This window comes from Aegilops tauschii, chromosome 1 (genome assembly GCF_002575655.3).
Source record: "Aegilops tauschii subsp. strangulata cultivar AL8/78 chromosome 1, Aet v6.0, whole genome shotgun sequence".
In the NCBI taxonomy this organism is placed as follows: Eukaryota; Viridiplantae; Streptophyta; class Magnoliopsida; order Poales; family Poaceae; genus Aegilops; species Aegilops tauschii.
In genome coordinates, this window is record NC_053035.3 from 118,717,835 (window position 1) to 118,737,780 (window position 19,946).

Below are 19,946 nucleotides of genomic sequence, written 5' to 3' on the forward strand. Positions count from 1 at the left end.
ACGCCTCCAAACCATGGTCGGAGCTGATCACATCATCAGGCGTCACCTCTTCCTCTTCCAATACAACTTCATCGGTTCCCTACTATAGGATCCAGTTGTGAATGATGCAACATGCAAGAACAAGCTTAACCTGGGTAGGTTAAGGGTGGAATGGCTTCTGATCCAGGATCTTAAACCTATTCTTCAGAGCTCCAAATGCGCTTTCAACCATTACTTTAAGACTGGAGTGTCTGAGATTGAATAGTTCCTTAGGAGTCCTAAGATAGCTCCTACTAGAGAACTTGTTCAAATGGTACTTGGTTTTCTTGGAGGGTGGAAGAACACCTGGCCGACATGCATAGCCAGCATCTCCTAGGTGAAAGTGCGTTATATCGACTAGAGGGGGGTGAATAGGCGATTTTTATGAATTCTTCACTGAGGAATTTGCGGGTGAGGAAATTCCTTAGCGAAGAACTACTTGCAGCGGGATAAGTACTCAAAAGTAAACATAACAGAACACAAGCATGGTCATCATGATGAAATGAAGACGAGCACAGAATACAGAAAGCGTAAACACAGGATAACACAGGATGAAGACAAACAGACTGAAGAAATTGAACTGAGGAAATAGAGAAAGTCTTCATTCAAAGTCTTCAAACACAGATATGAACAAGTGCACAACACAGTTATGAGGAAATGAAAGAGTTGAGGAAATAGAACTAGTAAGCTTGGTGAAGACAATGATTTGGTAGACCAGTTCCAACTGCTGTCTCAGTTGCACATCTGGTTGGAGCGGCTAGGTATTTAAACCTAAGGACACACAGTCCCGGACACACAGTCCTCACCGTATTCTCCTTGAGCTAAGGTCACACAAACCTCGCCCAATCACTCGTGGTAAGTCTTCAGGTGACTTTCGAACCTTCACAAACTCGGTCACTCGGCGATCCACAATTCCTCTTGGATGCTCTAGACCATGACGCCTAACCGTCTGGAAGAAGCACAGTCTTCAAAGGTAAAAAAGCGTCGGATCCACGCAGGATCAATGTAACGCCCACGATGCGGCTATATCTCCCACGTGTCGAGGCACGACTTAGAGGCATAACCGCATTGTGGTTTTGTCGCAAGAAGGGTCATCTTCACACAATCCCATGTAATGAACAAGAATGGGATAACGAGAGTTGGCTTACAGTCGCCACTTCACACAATACATGAATATAATTCATACATCATCCAAAATCCACACATAGACCGACTACGGTCAAATCCAAATGAAAATAAGATAACCCCAATTGCTAGATCCCCGATCGTCCCAACTGGGCTCCACTACTGATCATCAGGAAAAGAAACATAGTAACGACCATGTTCCTCGTCGAACTCCCACTTGAGCTCGGTTGCATCATCTGCACTGGCATCATCGGCACCTGCAACTGTTTTGGTAGAATCTGTGAGTCACGAGGACTCAGCAATCTCACACCCGCAAGATCAAGACTATTTAAGCTTATAGGAAAGGATGGTGTATGAGGTGGAGCTGCAGCAAGCACTAAGCATATATGGTGGCTAACATACGCAAATGAGAGCGAGAAGAGAAGCAACGCAACGGTCGCGAAGCTAGAAATGATCAAGAAGTGATCCTGAAACTACTTACGTTCATGCATAACTCAAACAGTGTTCACTTCCCGGACTCCGCTGAGAAGAGACCATCACGGCTACACACACGGTTGATGTATTTTAATTAAGTCAAGTGACAAGTTCTCTACAACCGGACATTAACAAATTCCCATCTGCCACATAACCGCGGGCACGGATTTCGAAAGATAATACCCTGCAGGGGTGTCCCAACTTAGCCCATTATAAGCTCTCACGGTCAACGAAGGATAAACCTTCTCCCGGGAAGACCCGATCAGTCTCGGAATCCCGGTTTACAAGACATTTCGACAATGGTAAAACAAGACCAGCAAGACCATCCGCTGTGCTGACAAATCCCGATAGGAGCTGCACATATCTCGTTCTCAGGGCACACCGGATAAGCTAAGCGTACATGTCCCAACGTAACCCAAGTTGCCAAGGGACGGTCCCGCACGGTGCTCTAGTTTGGACCAACACTCGGAGGAGCACTGGCCCGGGGGTTAAAATAAAGATGACCCTCGGGCTCACGAAAACCCAAGGGAAAAGGCTTAGGTGGCAAATGGTAAAACCAAGGTTGGGCCTTGCTGGAGGAGTTTTATTCAAGGCGAACTGTCAAGGGGGTCCCATAAATCACCCAACCGCGTAAGGAACGCAATCTCAAAGAACATAATACCGGTATGACGGGAACTAGGGCGGCAAGAGTGGAACAAAACACCAGGCATAAGGCCGAGCCTTCCACCCTTTACCAAATATATAGATGCATTAATTTAAATAAGAGATATTGTGATATTCCAAAATATCCATGTTCCAACATGGAACCAACTTCACCTTCACCTGCAACTAGCAACGCTATAAGAAGGGCTGAGCAAAAGCGGTAACTTAGCCAAACAACGGTTTGCTAGGAAAGGATGGTTAGAGGCTTGACATGGCAATATGGGAGGCATGATATAGCAAGTGGTAGGTAGCGCAGCATGACAATAGAACGAACAACTAGCAAAGCAAAGATAGAAGTGATTTCGAGGGTATGGTCATCTTGCCTGCAAGGTTCTCAGAGTTGTCGAAAGCTTGATCCTTGTAAGCGTACTCAATAGGTTCCTCATTCACGAACTCGTCTCCCGGCTCTACCCACAACAAGAACACAAGCAATGGAACCACAATCAATCACGGGAAATGCACAAGCAACATGATGCAAAACATGCATGATATACGAGATATGATATGCGATGCATATGCGTGCTCCAAAAGAAAAAGAATGAACAAGGCAATAACTTGGCAAACCAAGGATGCCACTGGAAAGATGAGATGATTTCGGTCGAAATCGATATAAAGATCACCGGAAACGGATGCACGGTTTGCAAATGGCAAGCAAAACAAGAATGACACGAATATGCGATTAACAGCATGATAGCACTTAGAACGCAACAAGTAACTATGCTACAGCACCCCAACATAGCAACAAAGCATATGGTAGTAATCTACAGGAGATGCTTGACAAAAGATGAACACTGAGATACGGCTAGATCACACCACAACAGGTTCAAACAAGCATGGCAAAAGTGCAAAAGATATCAGGTTCACAGACTTCGTGAAATTACTGGACATGGCATAAACAGCATCAGGTAGCAATGTTCAGAGCAAGCAAAATACATGCTACAGGAACTTAACATAGCAAAACAAGGCATGACATGAATCTACTAAATGCATAGAACAAATGTCCCTTACTGACCATGAGCCAAAAAGGACCAGAAGATATGATGGCACCCATGTAAACATAGCAAGTTTCGTTAACAGGTTTCAGACTTGGCAGAAAACAGAGCATGGCAGAAACAGCATTATGAAGGCATCTTGGTGAGCTTGATTCACTCATCACAAAGCAATACATGACAAAACAAGCATACCTACAGCAAGATGACATGTTTATAAAGCTAACCATGGCAAGAGCAAGTACATAGCATGTATGGATCAACTACAACAACCTTGGCAAAAGTAGAGCAAGATTAAGACATGCTATGGCACTCCATAATTTCAAACAAGGGCACGGATGGATAGAGCACCACTATATCTACAAATCATCCTTACTGAACATAACCAAAAGGAGCATGGAACTCTCTGTAGCCACATGGATACATGGCAACAAAATAACAGCAGTCACAGACTTGGTGAAAATCCTAAGTCCCTGAAATCAGAAACATCACGAAGCCTAGTTTGCATGCTTGTGCTAGTCACCACATAGATCACAAAAATACATGGCATACACCTCTGTAAGGATGGCATGGCATAGATCAAAACACATGTAGAGCTCATACTCATAAGATGCACACATCAATTGCGACAAAAATAACAAATCACCAAGTTCTGATAAGTAACAACAGTTAACAGCATATAGCACTCTTGCACCAGAGATTTGGGCATCAAGATGGACTCAAACGAGCATGGCACAATGGAACAAAATGAAGAACATCTCGAGGCAAACATTTCAATATATTACACGCACAAAAAGGAGCAGTATGCACGGAGTTATGATGCGATGAACATGAGCACATAAAGTGAAATATACGGGACTTAGAGAATTTCAGGGGAGGGGAGAAGTCAACCTTCGAACGAGATCTGGATCGGACGCGGCTCGGGCTCGTCGGAGCCCGCGCCGGAGTTGGAGCTAGCCGGTCGGAGCGGAGAGGAGGGAGAGGAGCTCGGAGAGGGGCGCGGGGTCCGGCGAGGAGGACGCGGTCGCCGGGGTCGGGGATGAGAGGAGCGGGCGGCGAGGGCGCGGTCGGGGGCGTCGCCGGCGTGGAGGCGCGGGCGACCGGGTGGCGGCGGACGTCGGCCTCGGGCGGCGTCGGCGCGCAGCGCCCGAGCGGCGGGAGCGGGCGACAGGCGCGGGAGAGGGCGACCGGGCCGCGGGGGCCGGCCGTGGGCCTCGCGGGCCTGCGGTCGGCGGCGACGGCGGCGCCCATGTGGCGGCTGCGGATAGGCCCGGGGCAGCGGCGGGATTTCGTACGGCTCGGGCCGGACACGTCCGGCTGCGGAGAGGGGAAGGGGACTAGGGTTTGCACCGCGAATTCGGAGGGGGATCACATATATATAGGTAGAGGGAGCTAGGAGACTCCAAATGGGGTATGGTTTTCGCCCACACGATCGTGATCGAACGACCGAGAGCATGGAAGGGACTTGGATGGGATATTGGGCTGTTAGGAGGGGGGTTTTGCTGCAACACACAAAAGGACTTTGCGGTTACCCGGTTAACCGTTGGAGCATCAAACGACCTCCAAATGGAACGAAACTTGACAGGTGGTCTACCGGTGATGTACCAAGGCCACTTGGAAAACCTCGGTCCATTCCGAGAACGTTTAACACCCGCTCATGAAAAGAAACAAGAGGGACGCGCCGGTGCACGTGGGAGTGTCGGATTGCAAAACGGACAACAGGGAAAATGCTCGGACGCAAGAGACGAACACGTATGCAAATGAGATGCACATGATGACATGATATGAGATGCATGGCATGAACAAAATGCAAAATGAAAACCAAACCCAACCACAGAGGGAATATCATAACACATAGCCGAAAATGGCAAGAGTTGGAGTTACAAATATAGAAAGTTACATCCGGGGTGTTACAATCAATCTCTTCAGTGATGCTCAATCACTTTGGGTTTGTAGGTGTTTGGGTTTGGGTTTTCCTCACTTGATGATTTTCGCTCAAAGTCCTCGGAGGATGGGATGCTCTTAATTGACAAGTGTCAGTTTCTCTCGGAGCAGCCAACCAGCTAGTGGTTGTAGGGGGCGGCTATTTATAGCCTAGGGAGCAGCCCGACATGATAAGACATAAATGCCATTCAATGATATGACCATTAGGTGGATAAGATATTTTGGGATAGCTGGCGCGTAGCACAGCAACGGTCGGAAATTTGAGTATCAAATTCCTCAGGGCTATCATGTTCCTCACTGTGTATGCAATTCGCACTGGCGAATTCCTAACTCCTCAGTCAGAACAAATTCCTCAGAGACCAGAAGAACTTCGTCTCTGTCACTGAAGAATATGACTGAACTGTATGAGATTTCCAATGGCTTCACTCGAAGGGATTGGTAGGTGTAGGATTTTGAGTTGAGCATCACATGGAAAATTTTCCTTAGTATTTCCTCGACCCCCTTTAACAGTACGGTGTTTCCTATGACTCAAGAAAAAGAAAATGAAACTACGAAAACAAAAGTTTTCACGCTTCATGTTCCTCGAATGAATACCAAGTCTTCAAGGTCACACCAATTTCTTCACTTTCAAAGTCTTTAGAAAGTCTTCAGAAATCCAAAGTCTTCAGTCGAAGAACTTCATTTTTAGGGGTCGACTTTCTTTGTAAATATCAAACTCCTCATAGACTTATAGACCTGTGTACACTCATAAACACATTAGTCGCTTAACCTATAAGTCTTCAATACACCAAAATCACTAAGGGGCACTAGATGCACTTACAATCTCCCCCTTTTTGGTGATTGATGACAATATAGGTTAAGTTTTCAACGGGGATAAACATATGAAGTGTAACTACTAAGACTGAGGAATTTGATTGCAAGATATAGAAGAACTCCCCCTGAAGATGTGCATAGTGAGGAATTTGCTTTTGAAGCAATGCACACTTGAAGAGTTGAATCATGGAGATCTCCCCCTATATCTTGTAATTCATACACGCATTTGACATATGATATGAAGAATTTGAAATGCATGATGAAATATGGTGACTGATGTAATTCAGCATGCGTGCATAAACATTAATGAGGAATAAGCATGCAGAAAAACCACAGCAGAGCAAAAGTATCAGGCCACCATAGAGTTTAAGTTTACAACTCGATCCAGCAAAGTCATCAGAAGAACGAGTGTTGTAACTTAGCAAAAAAACGCCCATATAAGTAGACTTGCTTGAAGACTAACTCAAATTTCTCCCCCTTTGTCATCGAATGACCAAAAGGATCAAAAATGAGGACTAACGCCCCTGAAGAATCTCAAGTTGATGAAGGAGCGCCAGTATTGTTGGGGTCGTGTGTTGATGTAGGGCCTGCCGCAGTGTCGTTCAAGTCTTCATGCTCGTCGGTGTTGCGCGATGAAGAATAGGAGCTGGCCACCAAGGAAGGAACCTTGAGCTTCTTGTATTTCTTCGGTGGAGGAGCAGACCAGTCAAAATCTTCCTTGAGACCCATTTTCTTCAGATCTTCTGCGCTATAAATGTGAGACAGAATAGCCCAGGTACGGTTGAAGGTTTCATGGAGGTAGTAATGGTTTTTCTTCACTGCATTGTGGGTAGCAGTCATATTGTGAAGAATTGAACCAAACTGACGCTTGACCCATTTGTGATTGCGATCAACCTTCTGGTGAAGACTGAGGAGAAGCTCATGATCAGTCATCACCCTGGGAGCTGTGCCTTGAGGATTTTGCTTGGGTGCGTTGGCGGCAGAGTCATGAGTGGCAGAGTCATCATTGGTGGAATAAGATGCAGCTTTGCGAAATTGACCATCCAATGGACGAATGCCTTCATCAACAACAGCAGAAGCCTTGCCCTTGCCATCAGCTGAGGAAAATGTCCATTTGAGGACTTCAATCGGGGGCAAGTAGCTGCAATGGTTCAGTGTATCAGCTTTGTAGTTGAGTGAAGACCTTGTTCTGATGAATCTCATAATCCACGGAGCATAAGGCTTCAACTCAAATGGTGACATTGCGACATTGGCCAGAGTCCTCATGAAGAAATCATGGAAGTTGACGGGAACGCCATGCATGATATTGAAAAGTAGATTCTTCATGATGCCAACGACTTCTTCTTCATTCGAGTCGTGGCCCTTGATAGGACTCAATGTCTTCGTCAGAATGCGATAGACAGTCCGAGGCACATATAGCAATTCCTTCACGAGGAATTTGGTTCTTGGGGCCTGACCTGGCTTCAATGGCTTCATCAGCACTTTCATATAGTGATCTGTAAGCTTAGGCTCTTGGTACATGCAACGAGCAGCTTCAAGGGGAGGACTGAGAGGCAGAGCACGGAGCAATTCAGTAGATGGTGCCTTATAGTGAGTATTTTCAGTCATCCAGTCCAGCACCCATGAATTCACATCTTCAGAGTCTCCGGTGATGTGCAGCGTTGCATAGAATTGAAGAATGAGTTCTTCATTCCAATCACAGATGTCAGTGCAGAAATTTAACAGCCCAGCATCGTGAAGAACACTGAGGACTGGCACGAAGCATGGCAGAGATTCCATATCCACGTGAGGAATGCGCTCATGATCGAAGACTTTGTCTTTGTTGAACAGCACTGAGGAATAAAAGTTTGCCTGGCTGGCAGTCCAGAAACGCCTCTTCCTAATGCGAGCAGAGTCATAGGGGTTGTAATCTGTGAAGAATACATGCTCGCCGAAGAAATCATCAGTCTTGAATTTTTGCTTCCTTGAGAATGGATCCTTTAGCTTGTGTTAAGGAGTGTCAATAAGTTGCATCACAACCTCAGGAACCGCAATCTCAGGTTCTTCAGGCTGAGGAATTTCCGGTTCCTCTTCAGTGGCAGTCTGTGTCTTCAAAGATTCAGCAACCGCAGTTTCCTCAGCACTAGTGGCTGGAATTTCTTCATGAACAGATGCAGTGGGTTGATTTTCTTTAGAGCCCATTTGAACAGTTTGTGCTGGGGACTGAGGGATTTGTTGCAACGGCGTGAACAGAGGGGAGTTGGGATGCTGACTATCCCAAAAATCATCATTCATCAATGGAGTAGTACTCCCAATGTACACGTCAGAATTTTGTTCATCCAATTCCTCAACGCCGGCCTCTTCAGCAGTGAACTAAGGCATGGGCAAGGAGACAATTGGAGTTGAAGGGAGTGCATCCGCTTCAATTTATTCATCCATCTGCTCTGAGGAAGCAGCAGAGGGAATGTCTTCATCAGATCTGCTGGGGATCACATATTCTTCATCGAAAGGGACGATTTCCTTTGATGGCATGCTGGAAACAGGAACAACATCAATTGGATTTGCAAATGAGCTTGTCAATTTCTTCATCTTCTTCGGTGCTGAAGAATCTGATGAAGCTGATGCTTTCCTTTTCCTCGCCGCTGCACGCTCTGCAGCCTTGGTCTTCTTCACATCTGATACAGATTGAAGGATTGGAGTTGGAGTAGGCGCAGGAGGAGCAGAGGAATTTGGTTGAATTTCTTTAGGCATAACTGATGCAGTTGCCCTGACTTCTTCATTGTCTACAGGCGCACCACTAGTGGATGCCCTGGCAATTTCTTCAGCGGCTGGAATGCAGTCATCAGCCCTGGAACTCACATTTTCTTCAGCAGCTTGATTTTCATCAGCGGTGCTGGCGTGCTCTTCAGTTGGTTGAGCAGATGCTTCGGCTTGAGGAATTTTTGATTGCGATGGAGCTGCAACCTTTGAAGTGAATTTCTCAGTCAGTTTTACAAACCTGACCTTGGCTCCTTGCGAATCAGCATAGTAAGCATTGAAGTCATCGCTGAGGCCTGATACGTCCATTTTGCATCATGCTTTTATATCGATATTTATTGCATTATGGGCTGTTATTACACGTTATGTCACAATACTTATGCCTATTCTCTCTTATTTTACAAGGTTTACATAAGGAGGGAGAATGCCGGCAGCTGGAATTCTGTGCTGGAAAAGGAGCAAATATTAGAGACCTATTCTGCACAACTCCAACAGTCCTAAAACTCCACGAAAGTTATTTTTGGAAATAATAAAAAATACTGAGCGGAAGAAATACATCAGGGGGGCCACCGCCTGTCCACGAGGGTGGGGGCGCGCCCTACCCCCAGGGCGCGCCCCCTACCTCGTGGGCCGCCTGTTGGCTCTCCGGTGGCCATCTTCTGCTATATGAAGTCTTTCGTCCAGGAAAAAATCATAAGCAACCTTTCGGGATGAGACTCCGCCGCCACGAGGCGGAACCTTGGCGGAACCAATCTAGGGCTCCGGCAGAGCTGTTCTGCCGGGGACACTTCCCTCCGGGAGGGGGAAATCATCGCCATCGTCATCACCAACGCTCCTCTCATCGAGAGAGGGCAATCTCCATCAACATCTTCACCATCACCATCTCCTCTCAAAACCCTAGTTCATCTCTTGTATCCTATTCTTGTCTCCAAGTCCGGGATTGGTACCTGTAGGTTGCTAGTAGTGTTGATTACTCTTTGTAGTTGATGCTAGTTGGTTTATTTGGTGGAAGATCATATGTTCAGATCCTTTATGCATATGAATACCCCTCTGATTATGAACATGAATATGCTTTGTGAGTAGTTACGTTTGTTCCTGAGGACATGGGAGAAGTCTTGCTATTAGTAGTCATGTGAATTTGGTATTCGTTCGATATTTTGATAAGATGTATGTTGTCTATCCTCTAGTGGCGTTGTGTGAACGTCGACTACATAACACTTCACCATTATTTGGGCCTAGAGGGAGGCATTGGGAAGTAATAAGTAGATGATGGGTTGCTAGAGTGACAGAAGCTTAAACCCTAGTTTATGCGTTGCTTCGTAAGGGGCTGATTTGGATCCATATGTTTCATGCTATGGTTAGGTTTACCTTAATACTTTTGTTGTAGTTGCGGATGCTTGCAATAGAGGTTAATCATGAGTGGGATGCTTGTTCAAGTAAGAACAGCTCCCAAGCACCGGTCCACCCACATATCAAATTATCAAAGTACCGAACGCGAATCATATGAACATGATGAAAACTAGCTTGACGATAATTCCCATGTGTCCTCGGGAGCGCTTTTCCCTATATAAGAGTTTGTCCAGGCTTGTCCTTTGCTACAAAAAGGATTGGGCCACCTTGCTGCACTTTATTTACTTTTGTTACTTGTTGCTCGTTACAAATTATCCTATCACAAAACTATCTGTTACCACTTATTTCAGTACTTGCAGAGAATACCTTGCTGAAAACCGCTTATCATTTCCTTCTGCTCCTCGTTGGGTTCGACACTCTTACTTATCGAAAAGACTACGATAGATCCCCTATACTTGTGGGTTATCAAGACTCTTTTCTGGCGCCATTGCCGGGGAGTGAATCGCCTTTGGTAGGTGGAATTTGGTAAGGAAAAATTTATATAGTGTGCTAAAATTTACTGTCACTTGTTACTATGGAAAGTAATCCTCTGAGGGGCTTGTTCGGGGTATCTTCACCCCGACTAGTAGAGCAAAGAGTTGCTCCTCAACCTACTGAACCTACTGAAAATGAAAATGAAAATGAAAATATTCACTTTGAGATTCCTTCGGGTATGTTAGAAAAACTGCTAGCTAATCCTTTTGCAGGAGATGGAACAAAGCATCCTGATGAGCACCTAATTTATGTGGATGAAGTTTGTGGATTATTTCAGCTTGCAGGTATACCCGGTGATGTTATTAAGAGGAAGGTCTTCCCTTTATCTTTGAAGGGAGATGTATCGACATGGTATAGGCTATGTGATGATACGGGATCATGGAACTACAAACAGTTGAAATTGGAATTTCATCAGAAATTTTATCCTATGCATCTTGTTCATCGTGATCGCAATTATATATATAATTTTTGGCCTCGCGAAGGAGAAAGCATTGCTCAAGCTTGGGGGAGGCTTAAATAATTGTTATATTCATGCCCCAATCATGAGCTCTCAAGAGAAATAATTATTCAAAGTTTTTATGCTCGGCTTTCTGATAATAATCGCACCATGCTCGATACTTCTTGTGCTGGCTCTTTTATGATGAAGACTATTGAATTCAAATGGGATTTATTGGATAGAATTAAACGCAACTCTGAAGATTGGGATCTCGACAAAGGTAAGGAGTCAGGTATGACACCTAAGTTTGATTGTGCTAAATCTTTTATGGATACTGATGTTTTCCGTAAGTTTAGTACTAAATATGGACTTGACTCTGAGATAGTAGCTTCTTTCTGTGAATCCTTTGCTACTTATGTTGATCTCCCCAAGGAGAAGTGGTTTAAATATCATCCTCCCATAGAAGTAAAAGTAGCTGCACCTATTAAAGTTGAAGAAAAGACTATCACTTATAGTGATCCTGTTGTTCCTACTTCTTATGTTGAGAAACCACCTTTCCCAGTTAGAATAAAGGATCATGCTAAAGCTTCAACTGTGGTCCGTAAAAGCAATATTAGAACTTATAAACCTCCTGAGCAAATTAAAGTTGAACCTAATATTGCTATTGTTGAAGATCTCTTGTCTGATAATATCGATGGGCATGTTATTTATTTCTGTGAAGAAACTGCTAGAATTGCCAAACCTTGTGCCAAAGATAAACATAGACCTATGGTAGGCATGCTTGTTATTTCTGTTAAAATAGGAGATCATTGTTATCATGGCTTATGTGATATGGGTGCTAGTGCTAGTGCAATACCCATTGACTTATACAAAGAAATTAAGCATGATATTGCACCTGCTGAGTTAGAAGATATTGATGTCACAATTAAACTTGCCAATAGAGATACTATTTCACCAATGGGAATTGTTAGAGATGTTGAAGTCTTGTGTGGGAAAACTAAATATCCTGCTGATTTTCTTGTTCTTGGTTCCCCACAAGATAGATTTTGTCCCATTATATTTGGTAGACCCTTCTTGAACACCGTTAATGCTAGGATAGACTGCGAAAAGGATGTTGTTACTATTGGTTTGGGTGATATGTCTCATGAGTTTAACTTTTCTAAATTTCGTAGACAACACCGTGAAGAGGAATTACCTAGTAAGGATGAAATTATTGTTCTTGCTTCTATTGCCGTACCTCCTAGTGATCCTTTAGAACAATATTTGCTGGACCATGAAAATGATATGTTTATGAATGAAAGAAGGGAATTAGATGAAGTTTTCTTTAAACAGGAACCCATTCTGAAACACAATTTACTTGTTGAAATCCTAGGGGATCCTCCTCCACCCAAGGGTGATCCCGTGTTTGAGCTTATACCGTTGCCTGATATTCTTAAATATGCTTATCTTGATGAAAATAAGATATATCCTGTTATTATTAGTGCTAACCTTTCAGAGCATGAAGAAGAAAGATTATTGAAAACTTTGAAGAAGCACCGTGCTGCTATTGGATATACTCTTGATGATCTTAAGGGCATTAGTCCTACTCTATGTCAGCATGAAATAAATTTGGAAGAAGATGCCAAACCAGTTCGTGATCATCAACGATGGCTGAATCCTAAAATGAAAGAAGTGGTAAGAAAGGAAATACTAAAGCTCCTAGAGGCAGGTATAATTTATCCCGTTGCTGATAGTCAGTGGGTAAGTCCTGTCCATTGTGTCCCTAAGAAGGGAGGTATAAGCGTTGTTCCTAATGATAAAGATGAATTGATTCCGCAAGGAATTATTATAGGTTATAGGATGGTAATTGATTTCCGCAAATTAAATAAGTCTACTAAGAAAGATCATTACCCCTTACCTTTTATCGATCAAATGCTAGAAAGACTATCCAAACATACACATTTTTTGCTTTCTAGATGGTTATTCTGGTTTCTCTCAAATACCTGTGTCAGCCAATGATCAATTAAAGACTACTTTTACTTGCCCTTTTGGTACTTTTGCTTATAGACGTATGCCTTTTGGTTTATGTAATGCACCTGCTACCTTTCAAAGATGCATGGTGGCTATATTCTCTGACTTTTGTGAAAAGATTTGTGATGTTTTCATGGACGACTTTTCCGTTTATGGATCCTCTTTTGATGATTGCTTGAGCAACCTTGATCGAGTTTTGCAGGGATGTGAAGAAATCTTGTCTTGAATTGGGAAAAGTGCCACTTTATGGTTAATGAAGGTATTGTCTTGGGGCATAAAGTTTCGGAAAGAGGTATTGAAGTTGATAAAGCCAAGGTTGATGCTATTGAAAAGATGCCATGTCCCAAGGACATCAAAGGTATAAGAAGTTTCCTTGGTCACGCCGGTTTTTATAGGAGGTTCATTAAGGACTTCTCAAAAATTTCTCAGCCTCTGACCAATTTATTACAAAAGATATACCATTTTGTCTTTGATGATGATTGTGTAGAAGCATTTGAAATACTTAAGAAAGCATTGATCTCTGCACCTATCGTTCAGCCACCTGATTGGAATTTACCCTTTGAGATTATGTGTGATGCTAGTGATTATGTTGTAGGTGTTGTTCTAGGGCAAAGAGTTGATAAGAAATTAAATGTTATTCAATATGCTAGTAAATCTCTAGACAATGCTCAAAGAAATTATGCTACTACTGAAAAAGAATTCTTAGCAGTTGTATTTGCTTGTGATAAGTTCAGACCTTATATTGTTGATTCTAAAGTAACTATTCACACAGATCATGCTGCTATTAAATATCTTATGGAAAAGAAAGATGCTAAACCTAGACTTATTAGATGGGTTCTGTTGCTACAAGAATTTGATTTGCACATTGTTGATAGAAAAGGAGCTGAGAACCCCGTTGCAGACAACTTGTCTAGGTTAGAAAATGTTCTTGATGACCCACTACCTATTGATGATAGCTTTCCTGATGAGCAATTAAATGTCATAAATGCTTCTCATACTGCTCCATGGTATGCTGATTATCCTAATTATATCGTTGCTAAATTTATACCACCTAGTTTCACATACCAGCAAAAGAAAAAGTTTTTCTATGATTTGAGACATTACTTTTGGGATGACCCACATCTTTATAAAGAAGGAGTAGATGGTGTTATTAGACGTTGTGTACCTGAGCATGAATAGGAACAGATCCTACGCAAGTGTCACTTCGAGGCTTATGGAGGACACCATGCTGGAGATAGAACTGCACATAAGGTATTGCAATCCGGTTTTTATTGGCCTACTCTCTTCAAGGATGCCCGTAAGTTTGTCTTATCTTGTGATGAATGTCAAAGAATTGGTAATATTAGTAGACGTCAAGAAATGCCTATGAATTATTCACTCGTTATTGAACCATTTGATGTTTGGGGCTTTGATTATATGGGACCTTTTCCTGCCTCTAATGGTTATACACATATTTTAGTTGATGTTGATTACGTTACTAAGTGGGTAGAAGCTATTCCAACTAGTAGTGCTGATCATAACACCTCTATTAAAATGCTTAAAGAAGTTATTTTTCCGAGGTTTGGAGTCCCTAGATATTTAATGACTGATGGTGGTTCACATTTTATTTATGGTGCTTTCCGTAAAATGCTTGCTAAGTATGATGTTAATCACAGAATTGCATCTCCATATCATCCACAGTCTAGTGGTCAAGTAGGATTGAGTAATAGAGAGCTCAAATTAATTTTGCAAAAGACTGTCAATAGATCTAGAAAGAATTGGTCCAAGAAACTTGATGATGCATTATGGGCATATAGAACTGCATATAAAAATCCTATGGGTATGTCTCCGTATAAAATGGTTTATGGAAAAGCATGTCACTTACCTCTCGAACTAGAACATAAGGCTTATTGGGCTATTAAAGAGCTCAATTATGATTTCAAACTTGCCGGTGAGACGAGGTTATTTGATATTAGCTCACTTGATGAATGGAGAACCCAAGCTTATGAAAATGCCAAGTTGTTTGAAGAAAAAAGTTAAAAGATGGCATGACAAAAGGATACAAAAGCGAGAGTTTAATGTAGGTGATTATGTATTGCTATACAACTCTCGTTTAAGATTTTTTGCAGGAGAACTTCTCTCTAAATGGGAAGGCCCTTACATTATCGAGGAGGTCTATCGTTCCGGTGCCATAAAAATCAACAACTTCGAAGGCACAAACCCGAAGGTGGTGAACGGTCAAAGAATCGAACATTATATCTCAGGTAATCCTATAAATGTTGAAACCAATGTTATTGAAACCGTAACCCCGGAGGAATACATAAGGGACACTTTCCGGAATGTTTCAGACTCGAAAAGGAATAGGTATGTGGTACGGTAAGTAAACCGACTCCAAAACAGTTTTTATGGCAATATTTCTCCGTTTTGGAATATTTAGAAAAATAGAAAAATAAGAAGCAGTCCGGGAAGGACACGAGGCCTCCACGAGGGTGGAGGGCGCGCCCTACCCTACTAGGCGCGCCCCCTACCTCGTGGGCACCTCGTGTGCTCTCCGGACTCCGTTTTCTTGCACGATACGTATTTTGGTCGGTAAAAATTCGTTATATAATCTCCCGAAGGTTTTGACTCCTGTATCACGCAATTGTCCTTTGTTCTTGTTTCGAGCTGTTTTCTGTCAGGGTTGTCAAGGCCAGGCATCATGTCGTCCCCCTCCTCCAACAATGGTGACAAAGATGCTTGGCTAATGAAGATAGAGCTGAAGAGGAAAGAACCCATGGAGATCAACAAGGACGAAGGGATCAAGAAGGCCACGGAGACCAAGCTCCGGCAGCAGAAGACATCCTTCAACTTGATCACAATCTTCTTACCCCAACTGAGATCAAAGCTTTCAAGATGATTGAGTTAGCTCGTATACAAAACAAGTATCTCACACGTGAAAATATTTTGTTGAAGGAGCATATCATCACACTCAAGGGCATTATCCGCAAGTTGGAGGATCTCTTACGCTCGATGTGCGATTACCCATCATCAACAACGCCACCTTCCTCACCAACAAAGAAGGAGACATAATCACATGGGTATGGGCACTCCCCTTGGCAACTGCCAAGCTTGGGGGAGGTGCCCCGGTATCGTATCACCATCACACTCCTATCTTTACCGTTTTTCTTAGTTCGATCCTATTAGTAGTATCCTGATCTAGTAGAATAAAGTTTTGGCATGATCTAGTTCCGAGTTTTGCTTTATGATCTCTCTATGTAATTGAGTCCGTGAGCTATATAATAAGGATTAGTGTTGAGTCAAGGGCTTGATTATTTTGCCATGATATTGAGTGCATAAAAGAAAAGAGAAAAGAATAAAAAGAAATAAAGAGATCATATTGATCTTATTGAGAGTAATGACTTCACATAGAAAGAGTATGATGATTAAAAATTGTTGAGAGTTGGCAAACATAGCTTTGGTCATCGTTGCAATTAATAGGAAGTAATAAAGAAAGAGAGGTTTCACATATAAATATACTATTCTGGACATCTTTTATGATTGGGAGCACTCATTAAAATATGACATGCTAAAGAGTTGATGTTGGACAAGGAAGACAATGTAATGGGTTGTGTTTTCTTATATCTGAGATAAAGTATATTGTCATGGATCATCCAACATGTTGAGCTTGCCTTTCCCCCTCAAGCTAGCCAAATTCTTAGCACCAAGTAGAGATACTACTTGTGCTTCCAAATACCCTTAAACCAGTTTTGCCATGAGAGTCCACCATACCTACCTATGGATTGAGTAAGATCCTTCAAGTAAGTTGTCATCGGTGCAATCAATAAAAATTGCTCTCTAAATATGTATGATTGATTGGTGTGGAGGAAATAAGCTTTATACGATCTTGTGATGTGGAAGAAATAAAAGCGATGGACTGCATAATAAAGGTTCATATCACAAGTGGCAATATAAAGTGACGTTCTTTCCCATTAAGATTTTGTGCATCCAACCTTGAAAGCGCATGGCAACCTCTGCTTCCCTCTGCGAAGGACCTATCTTTTATTATTACCTTCTACCTTATGCAAGAGTCATGGTGATCGTCACCTTTCCTTTTTATATTTTATCCTTTGGCAAGCACAGTGTGTTGGAAAGATCCTGATATATATATATATCTAATTGGATGTAGGGGAGCATGAGTTATTATTGTTGACATTACCCTTGAGGTAAAAGGTTGGGAGGCGAAACTATAAGCCCCTATCTTTCTCTGTGTCCGATTAAAACTCTGTAACCACAAGTATTGCGTGAGTGTTAGCAATTATGAAAGACTAAATGATAGTGTAGTATGTGGACCTGCTAGAAAGCTCTAACATAGACTCTTTCTGATGTTATGATAAATTGCAATTGCTTCAATGACTGAGATTATAGTTTGTTAGTTCTTAATAAAGTTTCTGATTCATACTTTGCATTGTGAATAGATTATTACTTGAGCATAAGAAATCATATGACAATATTCATATATGTTGCTGTTATGAGAATAATCATGATGCCCTCATGTCCGTATTTTATTTTTATCGACACCTCTACCTCTAAACATGTGGACATATTTATCATTATCGGCTTTCGCTTGAGGACAAGCGAGGTCTAAGCTTGGGGGAGTTGATACGTCCATTTTGCATCATGCTTTTATATCGATATTTATTGCATTATGGGCTGTTATTACACGTTATGTCGAAATACTTATGCCTATTCTCTCTTATTTTACAAGGTTTACATAAGGAGGGAGAATGCCGGCAGCTGGAATTCTAGGCTGGAAAAGGAGCAAATATTAGAGACCTATTCTGCACAACTCCAAAAGTCCTGAAACTCCACGAAAGTTATTTTTGGAAATAATAAAAAATACTGAGCAGAACAAATACGTCAGGGGGGCTACCACCTGTCCACGAGGGTGGGGGTGCGCCCTACCCCCCAGGGCGCGCCCCCTGCCTCGTGGGCCCCTTGTTGGCTCTCCGATGGCCATTTTCTGCGATATGAAGTCTTTCGTCCAGGAAAAAATCATAAGCAACCTTTCGGGACGAGACTCCGCCGCCATGAGGCGGAACCTTGGCGGAACCAATCTAGGGCTCCGGCAGAACTGTTCTGCCAGGGACACTTCCCTCCGGGAGGGGGAAATCATCGCCATCGTCATCACCAACGCTCCTCTCATCGGGAGAGGGCAATCTCCGTCAACATCTTCACCAGCACCATCTCCTCTCAAAACCCTAGTTCATCTCTTGTATCCAATTCTTGTCTCCAAGTCCGGGATTGGTACCTGTAGGTTGCTAGTAGTGTTGATTACTCTTTGTACTTGATGCTAGTTGGTTTATTTGGTGGAAGATCATATGTTCAGATCCTTTATGCATATTAATACCCCTCTGATTATGAACATGAATATGCTTTATGAGTAGTTACGTTTGTTCCTGAGGACATGGGAGAAGTCTTGCTATTAGTAGTCATGTGAATTTGGTATTCGTTTGATATTTTGATGAGATGTATGTTGTCTATCCTCTAGTGGTGTTATGTGAACGTCGACTACATGACACTTCACCATTATTTGGGCCTAGAGGAAGGCATTGGGAAGTAATAAGTAGATGATGGGTTGCTAGAGTGACAGAAGCTTAAACCCTAGTTTATGCGTTGCTTCGTAAGGGGCTGATTTGGATCCACATGTTTCATGCTATGGTTAGGTTTACCTCGTCCAGCAACAGACTTTTTCTTCAGTAGAGAGGTGCCAGCTGAGGAACTTGGAGCAGCTGAGGAACTTGCAGAGGCTCCTGAGGCAATAGATATGCCTGCTGTCCTTTGGCACGTGGCAAGATGCACAGGTGCAGAGGATTTGGTCGGAGCAGCCGAAGACTTTGGCAAAGGAGCTGAGGACTTTGAAGGAGCAGGAGAAGTTTGAGGACCTGGCCGTGAGGGCATTGCTGGGGAACTTGGCCTTGAGGGCATTGAAGGTGAAGCACTTGGCTTATGCGCAGGCTTCTTTGCCATGGCCTTCTTAGGCTTGCTAGTAGAGGCCTCAGCAGTGGCAGCAGCAGCAGCAGAGTCTTCGTTGAATTTCCTCACTGCTTCTCTGACTTGTCTAGCACTACAAAAAAAAGACACATCCGTGACATTTTGGTCCGAACGAATTTTTTTTTGTCATACATATGACACTTCTATGATGATAATTGTGACAAAACCCGGTATCATCATAGATGTGGTGGGCTCCTACTTCTATGACAAAAAATCATGACAGAAAATGGGTTTTTCGTCCTGGGCGGGCCGGAGACGCAGCTGCATGACATTCTTTGGGCCGTCCATGACGGAAAAAACCGTGGTAGAAGCAAGGGCGAGGAAAATTTCAGGGATTTCCCAGTTACGATGGGAGGTCGGGGGCTGAGCGATGCGCGTTTCTCTCGTACACGTACGCACGTGTGTGTGAGGCGTTGGCTCTAACTGAACCCGAGCGAGGCGTTGGGCTCTAACTGAACCCGAGCGATTGCACTGCAGGCTACGCGTTACTGAACCCGAGCGATCGATCGATGGCTGTTAACTGAACCCGATCGAGCGGTTCCTTCGCTACTGCTGCTAACTGAAGCCGATCGATGCTGCCTCTGGATGAACAGTGAGCGTTGCTGGGGGGTTTGGACGAACAGTTCCCGGTGGGGTGGATGAACAGGACCCCGTGGTGTTGCCTCTGGATGAACAGGACCCCGATCGATCGAGCCGGTTGGGGCTGGATGAACAGGACCCCGTGGAGGGCAGGATGAACAGGACCACCCCGTGGAGGGCAGAATGAACAGTAGACAGTGGAGGGCTGGATGAACAGTAGCCCGTGG